At 40.1% G+C, this 11,814-nt stretch overlaps 1 long non-coding RNA gene across 4 annotated transcripts; it reads right to left on the reverse strand.

Moving 5' to 3' along the window:
- Window positions 1-791: 791 nt before the first annotated feature.
- LOC308198230 lies at window positions 792-11,064 on the reverse strand. 4 transcript variants are annotated; one of them, XR_013953757.1, is made up of 5 exons: window positions 9,936-11,064; window positions 8,962-9,024; window positions 5,725-5,771; window positions 4,676-4,763; window positions 792-3,722 (listed from the first exon to the last, which is right to left on the reverse strand). It is a non-coding gene; the product is annotated as an uncharacterized lncRNA (long non-coding RNA). The 4 variants fall into 4 exon arrangements; XR_013953758.1 differs by having other exon boundaries at window positions 9,663-11,064; XR_013953760.1 differs by having other exon boundaries at window positions 9,578-11,064.
- Window positions 11,065-11,814: the final 750 nt, after the last annotated feature.

The following is an 11,814-nucleotide window of genomic DNA, read 5'->3' on the forward strand; positions in this document are numbered from 1 at the left end:
GCCTTAGATTTGCTAAAACCTTGCTGATTCATTCTATACAAAAACTGAAACTGTATTTCTAATAGCATGCTAAAACTCATTCAGATTTTTAGCTTTCAGCAGGTATTTCAATATATTTTGTCTTGAAAGTGTGAGTCTTACCTCATTTATATCTACACAGTAAGTCTTCATGCTTTTTGCACTGACCCTTATCATCCCTTCACAGATCCCACTTCTTGGCAACATTAAATATAACTTACCTGCTCTCATTTTCATGCCATTCATAGCCTGTCTCTCACTGGAAATGACAACTCCTGCCTCCACTGGATGTTAGCAGAGTTTTGAGATAAGCCATTCCCTGCTGCCATCACCGCTTGGGATGTCTTTTCCCTAAGCATCCACAGAGCTATCCCATTATCCTTCAAAACTATTCTTACATTGTTCCTTGGCTTGACACCTATAAAGGACAAATGTTAGGCAGCTGGTGTGCTGATACCGTTTGCCTTCACGCTTATCAACTGTTTAGTAGTTTCTTTGCACTTCGCCATCTGTCCATCTCCATCTGTTGTCTCCTGCCTTACACTTTGGATGTAGGCTCTGGTAGTGATGACCGTCTTCTAAACATTTTTCCTTTTGTTAACAGAGCAGCAAGCACAGAGGGTTCTGGTCTATGACTGCTGTTTGCTAGGTACTGCGTAAAGCAAATTAGTCAGTCAGCACGCTGGTGGATTATTTTCTCTACAAGGAGCAAGTATGCAACTGAGGGTGCTTGTGGACATCACATCTCAAAACTGTAGCTAACAGTCATTCCTTTCCCCTGTCACTTCTTATTTCTCTGTTAGCGTGCAAGGAGATGAAAGGGATAGAACATAGACAAAGCCTCCCAATGTTTATCAGTTGGCTTACTCCTTTACTTCCTCTGCTTTCTAAAGAATCTCTAGGAAACCAAGCTCAGAAATTATTTCTTCAATTCGGTGTGAAAGAAATGGGGGAGAGGAATTTGAACCAAGCAAGAGCAATGACCTCGAAAATCATCCCTAAGAAAATATTCCTGATACTGATAAGGGATAGGCAGTTCTGGAAGACATGAAATGATTAGCACTAGCACAATGGTCAGAGCATCGTGATAAGAGATGTCCAGATATGAAAGGACAGGAAGAAGGGCAGTGAAGAAGCATGGTGTTCAGAATTAGAAGCATGGTTGTGAGAACCAGTGGTCTGTGCAGCACAGAAGGTAGTGGCCTCAGGTACACGGGCAAAAGACCAAAGTGAAGAAGGTCTAAGTAGGCCAGGAGTACGAAGGCAACACTTCAAGTTATGACAGCATGGAAAGAAACATTTTCCTTCCTACACCTCTGAAATTCTTCAAGAACAGCATCACTGTTTTACAGTAAAAATCTTCCATATACCCTGAACATCTTATTCAAATTCATATCACAAACAAATAGAACAATTAAAAAAAATGCTTATGACTGTGAACACAGTTATACTTCTATTCATACAATGTAAAGATCCTGAGAAATACCAAGCGTCTGCTTTGAGGTACCAGGCATTCTTTAATGCCTCTAAAAGAGGTCACAAGTTTACTTAACTCCTCTGATAAAGGGTTCAGTTCCCTGCAGAAAGGGCCCTTCATTGTCTTCTTTTAAGCCTGGAGGTAGGAAAAAATCCTAAACACAACACCAGATGTGATTCTAGCAAATCAGTTTTACCCTCCGATAACTTTAGACACTTCGGATAGTGTATTTGTTTTATTTATTTATTTTTAGACAAACAAGCAACAAAATGAAAAATAGTAACATCCTACCTTTTTAATGAAGTGTTTATCTAAGTTTGTCTTTTCAAATACTATTTATTTTCCCACAATTTATGAGCCTGTATGAAAAGTTAAAGAAGATTCAAGATGAATGTATTTTAAGCCAATACAGGAAATTCAGCTGAATGGTGTTTAGGAAAGATTTATGATATATCTCATATATTGATCACCACTGATAATTTAAATGCATTCTGTCTGGTGGCTTAGTATTTTAAAAGACAGATCAAAAGCTACCATTTAAAATGGCAGTTGCTGGAAGGCTTGGGGACAGTCCTCAGCCTGTATAAATCATCACAGTTCTGCCAATTTGAATGGATCTACCCTGATTTACCCTGCAGAGAACCTAGGGCTCTACTTTCACAGAATCCTTTAAAATGCATGCAGTAGATTGACCATGGCTTAATACTGCTAATCCAGCTGCCCTTGGTCTCTCTATTTTCTCTACTTAGACTTTGGAGATACTGTGTATGTAGGTAAGCAGCATTAAACTAAGAGTTCTTCAAAGAAATGGACAGTATTGATTGGCAGATGTTTTAATGCCATTCCTCTAAGCACTGTGCTCTGTTAGCAATCATTTCAGTCTAATGCACTAGCCCAAACTCAACACAGCAATCCTGACACTAGTGAAACTGTGGGGCTGTACAGCAGGAGGAGGCTGGCTATCTTCCTGTAAGCACTGGAGCTACTTTTCAGGGATCAAGGCCCACCTTTTTTTCCATCTGTTTCTCATGAGGTAGTTTACAAGAGGCAACATAGCAAATAAAAACTTCCAGAATTATTTCGTTTTGTGGAAATCACTGTGGAGACAGATGTCAGATCTTGTTCACAATTTAGTACCAAAACTCATATCCATACAATGAAGAGCTGTCAGTTCCAGGCTATATTAAAAGCAGAATCCAATGTTTTTGTCTACTTTTTCCCCCCCCCCCAACATTCTCCCTCTGCTACCTTTATATACGAAAATAAAACATACGCAGTCTTGCAAAGTAGAGTCTCAGGGGCAGGGACTGCTGCTTCCTTTACTATCACCTAGCACAGTGGGACTTTCCAAAGACTAAAATCATTCCTACAGATTTCTGCTCTTTTAAGTCAGAGACCTTGGTGGAGGGCATTCAGAAATCTTCATCCCCCGCCCCCCATGTGATAACTTGTGATCCTTTTGTCTGAGATTAAAGCCCCTGAGAAACCAGGAGTACCAAAAGAACAAAACATATGCAAACACACACACTTCAAAATCATTCTGCTTTTCTGCAAGGACTTTTCTTGCCCCTGCTGATATCCGCAGGGTAGAGTATGGAAGAAGACCTGAGAGGTGTCTTACTTTTTGAGAATGTCCCAAGCATGCCTCTTTTCACCATGTGATGCAGAAGGTTTCCTGAGGAGCAACATATATGTGTAAAAAAAAAAAAAGTGCACTCTGGGATGTGGGGGAGTGATAACAGCATCCTACTGCTAGCTTAGCTCCAAGTCCTGGAAAAGTTATGGTTTTCTTCTGGAGAAAAACGACCTATTGCATTAAGAATATCAGAGCTTGCTACTTGTCTCAGATCTTGATTAGGAAATCAGTGCTGCCCCCTCCCTTCTCCTTCCCAAATTACAGCAATTGTACCTGTGAACAGGTGCTATAAGAAACCAGCATCCATTAGTGTATTTTCTGGTTTCGTGATTAGCTGATACAAAACTGAGATGTAATCAAGTAAGGATTCATTCGTTTGATTAGCCATTGAAATTATTCTGTGCCTAATCAGATGCCTGGCTAGTTTGTCAGCCTTCTTTGTGGAGTCTTTTTCTTTAATGGATGGTCCAAATCCACTCACAACAGTGGATCTGATTTAAGCGTATGTGTGGGTGTCCTCTGACTCATCTTTGAGAGTCAAAACAGACAGATGAAAGAACAGCTTTGATGTGAGCTTATTACATTTCTCACCTAAAAAAAAAAAAGAAAAAAAAAGGAAAAAAATTCCAGACTTCTACAACAGAACAAATCTAGAGACAGTAACAGAGAGAAATGATCTATTGAAACAAGTTGTCTGTGCAAACCTAGCTGTACAAGTTACAATATGCAACAAAACAGATCCAGACTAGAAATCCTTATCCTAAATCATTGCAGATTGCAGATAGACTTCTCAGCCATAGATACCAAGATTTTTGCATTCTCAAGTCTCATGTTGCTTAACTTTAGTAAGTTTTTCACGTGGGATGAAGGAAGAGATTCCTTAAGACTGAACAATAGTTAAAAGGGGCATTTCTTTCAGGTCCTTACTAGAACAGATGCTCTGACTATTAAAAGAAAGAGACAAGAAAGGCGGTACCACATGAAGTTTGTTTTGGAAAAAGACTGAGTTCCCCAGTTTGTAACTTCTCTAAGTCAGTGTACTATGGGTAGGTTCAAAATCAATCAACAAGCTAGTCTTTGGTAAGAATTTATTCTCTGCGATTCCTAGAAGAGTAGATGGAAATGAATGACTGCTTCTGCTCCAGGATTCCTTCCCTTCCCAGCTTCCCTTCAGGAGGAGACTACTGCAGAGAGATTTAGTCATGCTAACACATTGTCTGCCTGATTTGGAGACCAAAGAGGTTATTCATTTTTGGTATCCAGAGCTAGTCAGGAATAAGGAATAAGGAATAAGCCCAGAGGACCAGCACCACTGTTGATCCAATCCAGATCAAGCCTACAGCAAAATCCATTTCCTCAGCTTAAAGCAAGAGATTTTCTGCCCAGGGCATCTGTCTACTTATCTATGTGCTGTCTACTTTATCTGTCCCACGGGCAGGGACACCTCCCACCAGACCAGGCTGCTCAAAGCCCCATCCAACCTGGCCTTTAACACTTCCAGGGATGGGGTATCCAGAAGGTATGTTATAAGCCGCAGACATCACCTTGCATAGAAACGTTGCTGACTGGTGACAAAAGTTTTTTTGCTCTTCTGATTGTTGATGTTTTCTCAACAATTGCTGCTACCTAAAGCTAAGAAAAAGCAAAATGCCACTACGGTATCTCAATTTCTGAACTATTTGGGCTTTCAAATTCATAAATATATAAATGTTATAAATATAACAAATATGAATTCTAGATATTGGAATATACTGAATACCTCTGAATGCAAGAATATAAAAATATATAAGTATATAAAATATTCTTATGCAAGGATATAACGATATATAAGAATATAAAATTCAGCCTTTTGAAAAGAAACTCAGCTTAAAAATTAAACTTGAACACCATACGCGTTAAAGTCAAAATGCTGGAGGAAGAGTATATCAACTATTTCAGCAGTCACTCTGTTTATAAAGAGGAGTGGTTTTTCCAGCCTCTGGTAGTTAAACACGTTCTCCACCAGGTATAAAACTGTTATTACAACCTCAGGGTGGAAGGAGAGAATACAGGAGTACTCTCAGGCTAAGAAAGCCTGTCCATGGAAAATTTATAACTAGATCTGCTTTTAGAGTGTGATCTATTCAACTCCACTTCTTTCACTCAAACAGCAGTTTGTTTTAAGAACAAGTCCTCACAAGAGGCAACTCTCCATTCCTCCTACGCCCCAACAAAATCCAGCTGACTTGAGTAGTATTTTAGAAAGGATTATATTGCTTGTGTTTTAAATTAAGCAGGATTCAGTGTTAAGATATTTTTTAAAAAAGGATGCATTATCCAAGATGGACAGAATAAAAGTTAGGTTTGGTGTAGTAGCTCTTTTACTATTTAATCAGTTTAACTTTGCAGGAAGTTAGCAATTAGCATTGCAAGAAGTTCTCAATGCCACAAGCCTCTCATTTGCACTTCACTCATTGTGGAAGGTTTCAGTCCTCCATGTTTAGAACAGGCCCATGCAAACACTGGCAGAAGGGACCTTCTGAAATAGATCTGAAGGAAAAGAAGCTTGGCAGAAACAGATAAGCAACAGGAATTTCCCACCATTATCACTTACCTCTCTTCGATTCTTCCATTTGTGTCAACTCATATGGCCACCTTTAACTGAGAAGAATAGGAAAAGAGTCAAGAGAGTCAAAAGAGTCAAGAGTATTTCCCCGGAATCAATCACTAATGCAATATGAAACAAGGGATCTTGGTTAGAATCCCAGTTAACACTGTATATGAAGGCTGAGTTAGCTTTTTCACCTCCGCAAGCTAAATACCAACCACATTGATTCAGTAACTCTAAAATGAATGAATGAATGAATGATCTGTTACTGACATCAGTAGCCTCAGTCTTGACTTTAGAGACTGATTACATGATATTAGTTACTGAATTAGTAGTAACCATCCTCAAACACTGCTTAAGGAGTTCTTACATTGAGTCTGAGATCCAGAGTAGGTGATGCACTGTTAAATAAGAAGGTAGAGGCCTTCTGTGCTTTTATAAAGGGAGCTAGAACTTCCTCTGCTGCAGTATGGTACTTGTAGGTTGTCTCTCATCTATTGCTGCCCCAATGAAGCACAGGGTGAACATTTAGATGTAACTATGAACACAATGGGAGGAAAAGTTCAACAAGTTCAACAAGGCCAAGTGCCGGGTCCTGCACCTGGGGCGCAACAACCCCAAGCAGAGCTACAGGCTGGGAGATGAGTGGCTGGAAAGCTGCCTGGCCGAGAGGGACCTGGGAGTACTGGTTGATAGTCGGCTGAATATGAGCCAGCAGTGTGCCCAGGTGGCCAAGAAGGCCAAGAGCATCCTGGCCTGCATAAGAAGCAGTGTGGCCAGCAGGTCTAGGGAAGTGATTGTGCCCCTGTACTCGGCTCTGGTGAGGCCGCACCTTGAGTACTGTGTTCAGTTTTGGGCCCCTCACTACAGAAAGGACATGGAGGTGCTCGAGCGAGTCCAGAGAAGGGCGACCAAGCTGGTGAGGGGTCTGGAGAACAAGTCTTACGAGGAGCGGCTGAGGGAGCTGGGGTTGTTCAGCCTGGAGAAGAGGAGGCTCAGGGGCGACCTTATCGCTCTCTACAGTTACCTTAAAGGAGGCTGTAAAGAGGTGGGGATTGGTCTGTTCTCCTACGTGCCTGGTGACAGGACGAGGGGGAATGGGCGAAAGTTGCGACAGGGGAGTTTTAGGTTGGATGTTAGGAAGAACTTCTTTACCGAAAGGGTTATTAAGCATTGGAACGGGCTGCCCAGGGAGGTGGTGGAGTCACCATCCCTGGAGGTCTTTAAAAGACGTTTAGATGTAGAGCTTAGCGATATGGTTTAGTGGAGTACTTAGTGTTAGGTCGGAGGTTGGACTCGATGATCTTGAGGTCTCTTCCAACCTAGAAATCTGTGATACTGTGATACTGTGAAAAGAAATACATGATTGCTGAATTAGGGTAGAATAAGATAACAGGTTCACAAAAGTCATGTCCAGCCCAGAGGAACAGTCTCTGGAAAGCAAGTGGAAACCTCAAGGTCATAAGGAAAAGCTATAGGTCACTTGCATGACCATGACATGACATATTTTTGCAGAGGAAGGTGAAACATCTGAATGCAACATCTGCTTTAGAAATTCTTTGGCATGACTTGCCAAACCTGGGCTGCAGAGTTACTTCCTTTTTGGACCCCTCTGCCTTCCATTTAAGCATGCCAGTTATCCTGGAGTGGAAAGCTCCCATGCAGTCAGACAATGCTGAGTCTTCCTCACTTCAGTGTCTTCCAGATGCCATTTGGGTACTGAGAACTATCCAACTGCCCACCCTCTACTAGATGATTATAAGGAGTGCAGAGACATCTTGAAGGAGTGCAGAGACCTCATCCTGCTCCCTTATGCAAACTCTGATGCAGTGTCCATGAGGACAGGGGGAGTAAAAGTAATGATCAGATGTGATCATTTCTGAAGTCACTCGTAAGTCACTAATCACAAGCAAAATAATCCAACGCATTCAGTCATTTATTTCAACAGCCTACCTTCTAATGTCCCAAACTACTACAGGATTTCTTTACCTTGGAGGAGTGAGAGGAGGATAGCCCTTCAATCTTTATGGGGAAGATTATAAGCTATAGAGAAATACTAAATGAATAAAGAGACACAGAGAGAAAGGTAGCTGTCAAGATACTTAAAAAAAAAAAAGGCAAAACAACAACAAACAGCAACAACAAAAACCTGAAATGAAGTCAGTGACATTTAAAAAGAAAACTAGAAAATCTACTCAGCTTGGCTTTGCAGACCAGCAGCTTGGAAATGACGGCTCATGAGATGTTCCATAACATAAACAAATGTACCCTCTGGGCACCATATGTATTATTGATCCTCAAATATAAAGAGAGGACACACACAAAAAAAACTCATTAGAAAAAAAAAAACTAAGGAAACCTCAATTTCGAGTGTTATAATAAATGCAATTGCAGATTTATGCTTGGGAGAAGTGCTTTGGATCTTCTGACACAGCACCTTCAGGACTGCTGCAGTTCAACACGATGTTGTAATTCACAGAGAACTCTCACCAGCTCCAGCTGATGTGGACACTAATTGGAAATTTCAGTGAACAATGGAAAGTATAGAAGTTTCTTTTATATAACTAAGAAGTTATTCTTCAACACACAAAATAGTGTCCTCAGAAAAAAAAAATCTCCTGTAGAACAATTGTACAATGCAAAGACTTCAACAATCCTACTACCCTGCAAGGAAACTGCGGGGAATTCATGTGCAATGTTAAGCAGACATTACTGGTTTGAGGTCTGAAACAAAATGAATCTAACAGAGTAGCTACCAAAGCCCCTGCTGGCCTCCCAGTAATAAGCAAAAATAAGAAGACAGCAAAAAACATATGGAAGTAAATTCTGAAATTATTATTACAAGACTTGACCCAACACAAAATTCTGTATCTAGCTAACTTAATTCATTGAATTGTGACTACTCATAGGGTAGTGTGAGAATGTGGTTATGCATACCTTTTTTTTAAAAAAAAAAAAAAAAAAAACACCACCACCCCAAACAAACTCACACCTTGGACAATTCATTTCTAGCTTAGTATTGCTCTCAGAAAAGACTGGTTAGGTTAGAAAATCTGAAAAATTTTACTTTAGGCATGTAAACTTCCATGTTTTATTCAATACTACCTTGTTTAACTCTTACACCAACTTCATCCTAAGTATTTGAGATAATTTAGAAATTAAAAAGCAAAATCTACAATTTTTACAACAAACTACAACATTTGTAATCAAGTGTTAGAATTTTCCACGAAATTCTTGTCTTACCTGGATATGCACTGCCCCTTTAAAATACCTCTGCTGTAGAAATCTCCACCTAGGATCTAAGACCTATTATCAGAAACAAACAAATTTCTTTTTTATGCAAGTATTCTGTGGTTGTGGGGAACAGAGACTAAAAATAGCCTTCTACTCACAATTAATAGCATTCATGACTTTTCATTGTCTTTCCATTAATGATTTCAGAGGTACTCTAAATGGAGTTACATTTAAATTAAAAATTAAATGTACTTAACACGCATTATGTAAATTCATTATGATTGCTTAGTTACAGAATTGTTTATTTAAGAACCTTTTAAACAATATTGTTACAATAGGCTATCAAGTTGCAAATGCTAAAGCTATGAATAATTATTGTCAAACTGCACAGCGAATTACCAGTTATTACACGTCTTACACCATAGAGACATTGGTTCTGGAAATGGTGCCAGAATAGATACTAAGCAGAAAACTGATGAGATTTCAGAAAACAGAGTAATAAACAAGGTAACCAAACAGATATTTTAAATAATTGTATGGATTAAGTCCAATTTTTCAAACATGAATACAACTACAATTAGAGCTTTGCATTCACATTTGGGAACCTAATTAGAAGTCAACTGACCTGAATAGATACCAGCAATGTACTGGTAGGAAATGATATTTTCCAGTATTATCAAAACCCTGTCCTGCTCTGTTTATAAGCTTACCATTAACATTCCCCTTTTGCAGAGTCTGAAAGCCTGCCTAAAGGTTCTTTTTCAACATCTCCTAGTGAACTTTGCTGCCTCTTTATGGAACCTGATAATGTTTGCCATTTTGTTTTTCAAAGCTTCCTTTCTTTATAAGTTCTTAGATTGAAGACAGTTGCTGCTTCTAGAAATTTTCATCTTGTATTTTCTACACTGACAGCACACTGACTGGGCTCTAGCAATCAGCTGTATTATTAAATGATTATTTATGTATGAGGTCATGATAATTACCATTTCTAATGCCTTGCATACCCTAATACCTTCAGGCTGGTAATCTTTAGCATGTCTTCTTCCAGCAAATGTTAAGAAGCTTATGCTTGAGAGTTTCAAACAACTTGGAGTACAAGACACAATCCTGTTGCATTTTCAGCTTCACTTTAAACCCGTGTGCCTTTTCAGCTTCAGTTCTCACATGTTATCGTTCTTTCATATATATCCGGTCTTTATAGTGAGTCCGCAGGGTTCCATCAATTCTCAGACACCGTCTTTCCATACTGAGTAATTCACTTGTTTAAATTCCAAAAAGACCCTACCAACCTACCATTTCCATTCTCCCAGCCCTATTTGTTTATTCGTCTCAGCAAGATCAACTGAAAAGCACGAGCATCCTCTTCTGAAGCCAGATACACTTTCCTGCAGCTTGTAAGAGCTGTAAGAGTACCCAGGAGGCATATTGAATAGATTAATGCTCTTTGAATACATATACAGATTTCTGCTCCCCTTTTTGAGCAGCAAGAGAATTGCTACTACTTCACTTGTCTTTCCTTGTTATAGGCACATTTGATTTGTCTAGATTACTTATCGGCATTATATTAAGTAATGACACTTCATATACCTCCATACATATGATTTTAACTAATATTGCTCACTTTTTTCACTTATTCTCTTTAGTTCCACATCATTCTTAGCCTTATAGTCTCCTAGAACAGTTCTTTTTAGCTTATTATCAAAACCTAATGGTTCCAGTCTACCTGCCACAAAACCTCCTTCAGCCCAAAACCAAATCTGGACCCTTTTGCAGGTTTCCAGCTCACTTCAGTAACTTGCCATTCTAAACCAGGGGTTTTCAGCATTCATTCACCCTTCTCAGTCCTGAAAATCACACTGAGCTATGCAAGCAGGTCATTCACAGAAGCATTGCTTCCAGCCCAACAACCAAGAAAAATACAATTTCCTTCAGGGAGACCTTTTTACTCTGAAATTATATCAATTCCTGAAGGCACCTAAATATCAAGGCAAACAGATAAGGGTCAGGAAGCTTTGCACATGCTTCCTGCCACAAGCACAACACCTCCAAACACACCCTCCCCTCCCCAACACCACTACCAGCAGCTGTGATTACAGGGAAGTTGACAGCAAGCTTTTTTTTTTTTTTTTTTTTTTTTTTTTTGGGCCATGCAGACAGCGTTTTTAAGCAAAGAGTTTGTAACTGTGGATTGCAACACGTGTTTTTGCAGTGATTGCCCAGCCATGGCCTCATGCTGCGTTTGACCTGCTGCATTTGCACCTGATTACAGCCGAGCAATGCCCCTGGCACTTGCAGCCTGCCAGGAGAAGCCCCTGGGCAAGGCAAGGCAAGCAGTGCCCGTGCAGGTAAGGACGGCAGCTGCTCCTTCTGCTGGTATGTGCCGCATCTCCACCAGGAGGCTCTGCTGACACAGCTATGGAGGAAGAGGCTTTGTGCCATGCAAACAGCAATCCGTGCCTTTATTCGTGATAAATTAGCACCAGCTCGGTGTCCTCCCTCATTATGCACCGGGACGAGGCCGCTCTGTATCATGCGTAGGCTCATGGGTCTACTTCTGCCCAACTGATACGTGTCAGAGTTTGTTAACTTTCACGGCAGCTTCATACACTGTCAGGGAAGAGAGATGACATCTGATCTAGCCCGAAGCCTGCCAGTAGAGTTGACTGGTCAACATTTTCTTTAAGGAATTTGTAAGAGCAGAGCAAGTTCACACTGGAGCAGGTAATGGTCTGAAGCTCCACCGATTTTTTCGTCAGACTGCAGCTTCAGCAGTATCAACAGGGTTTTGAGCAAACAAATTTGCTCATTGCATACTTACATGCTAATAAGGAAGCATATCTATCACACCTTAACCTCTTTTTT

Source organism: Anser brachyrhynchus (assembly GCF_964034855.1).
Source record: "Anser brachyrhynchus genome assembly, chromosome: 7".
NCBI lineage: Eukaryota > Metazoa > Chordata > Aves > Anseriformes > Anatidae > Anser > Anser brachyrhynchus.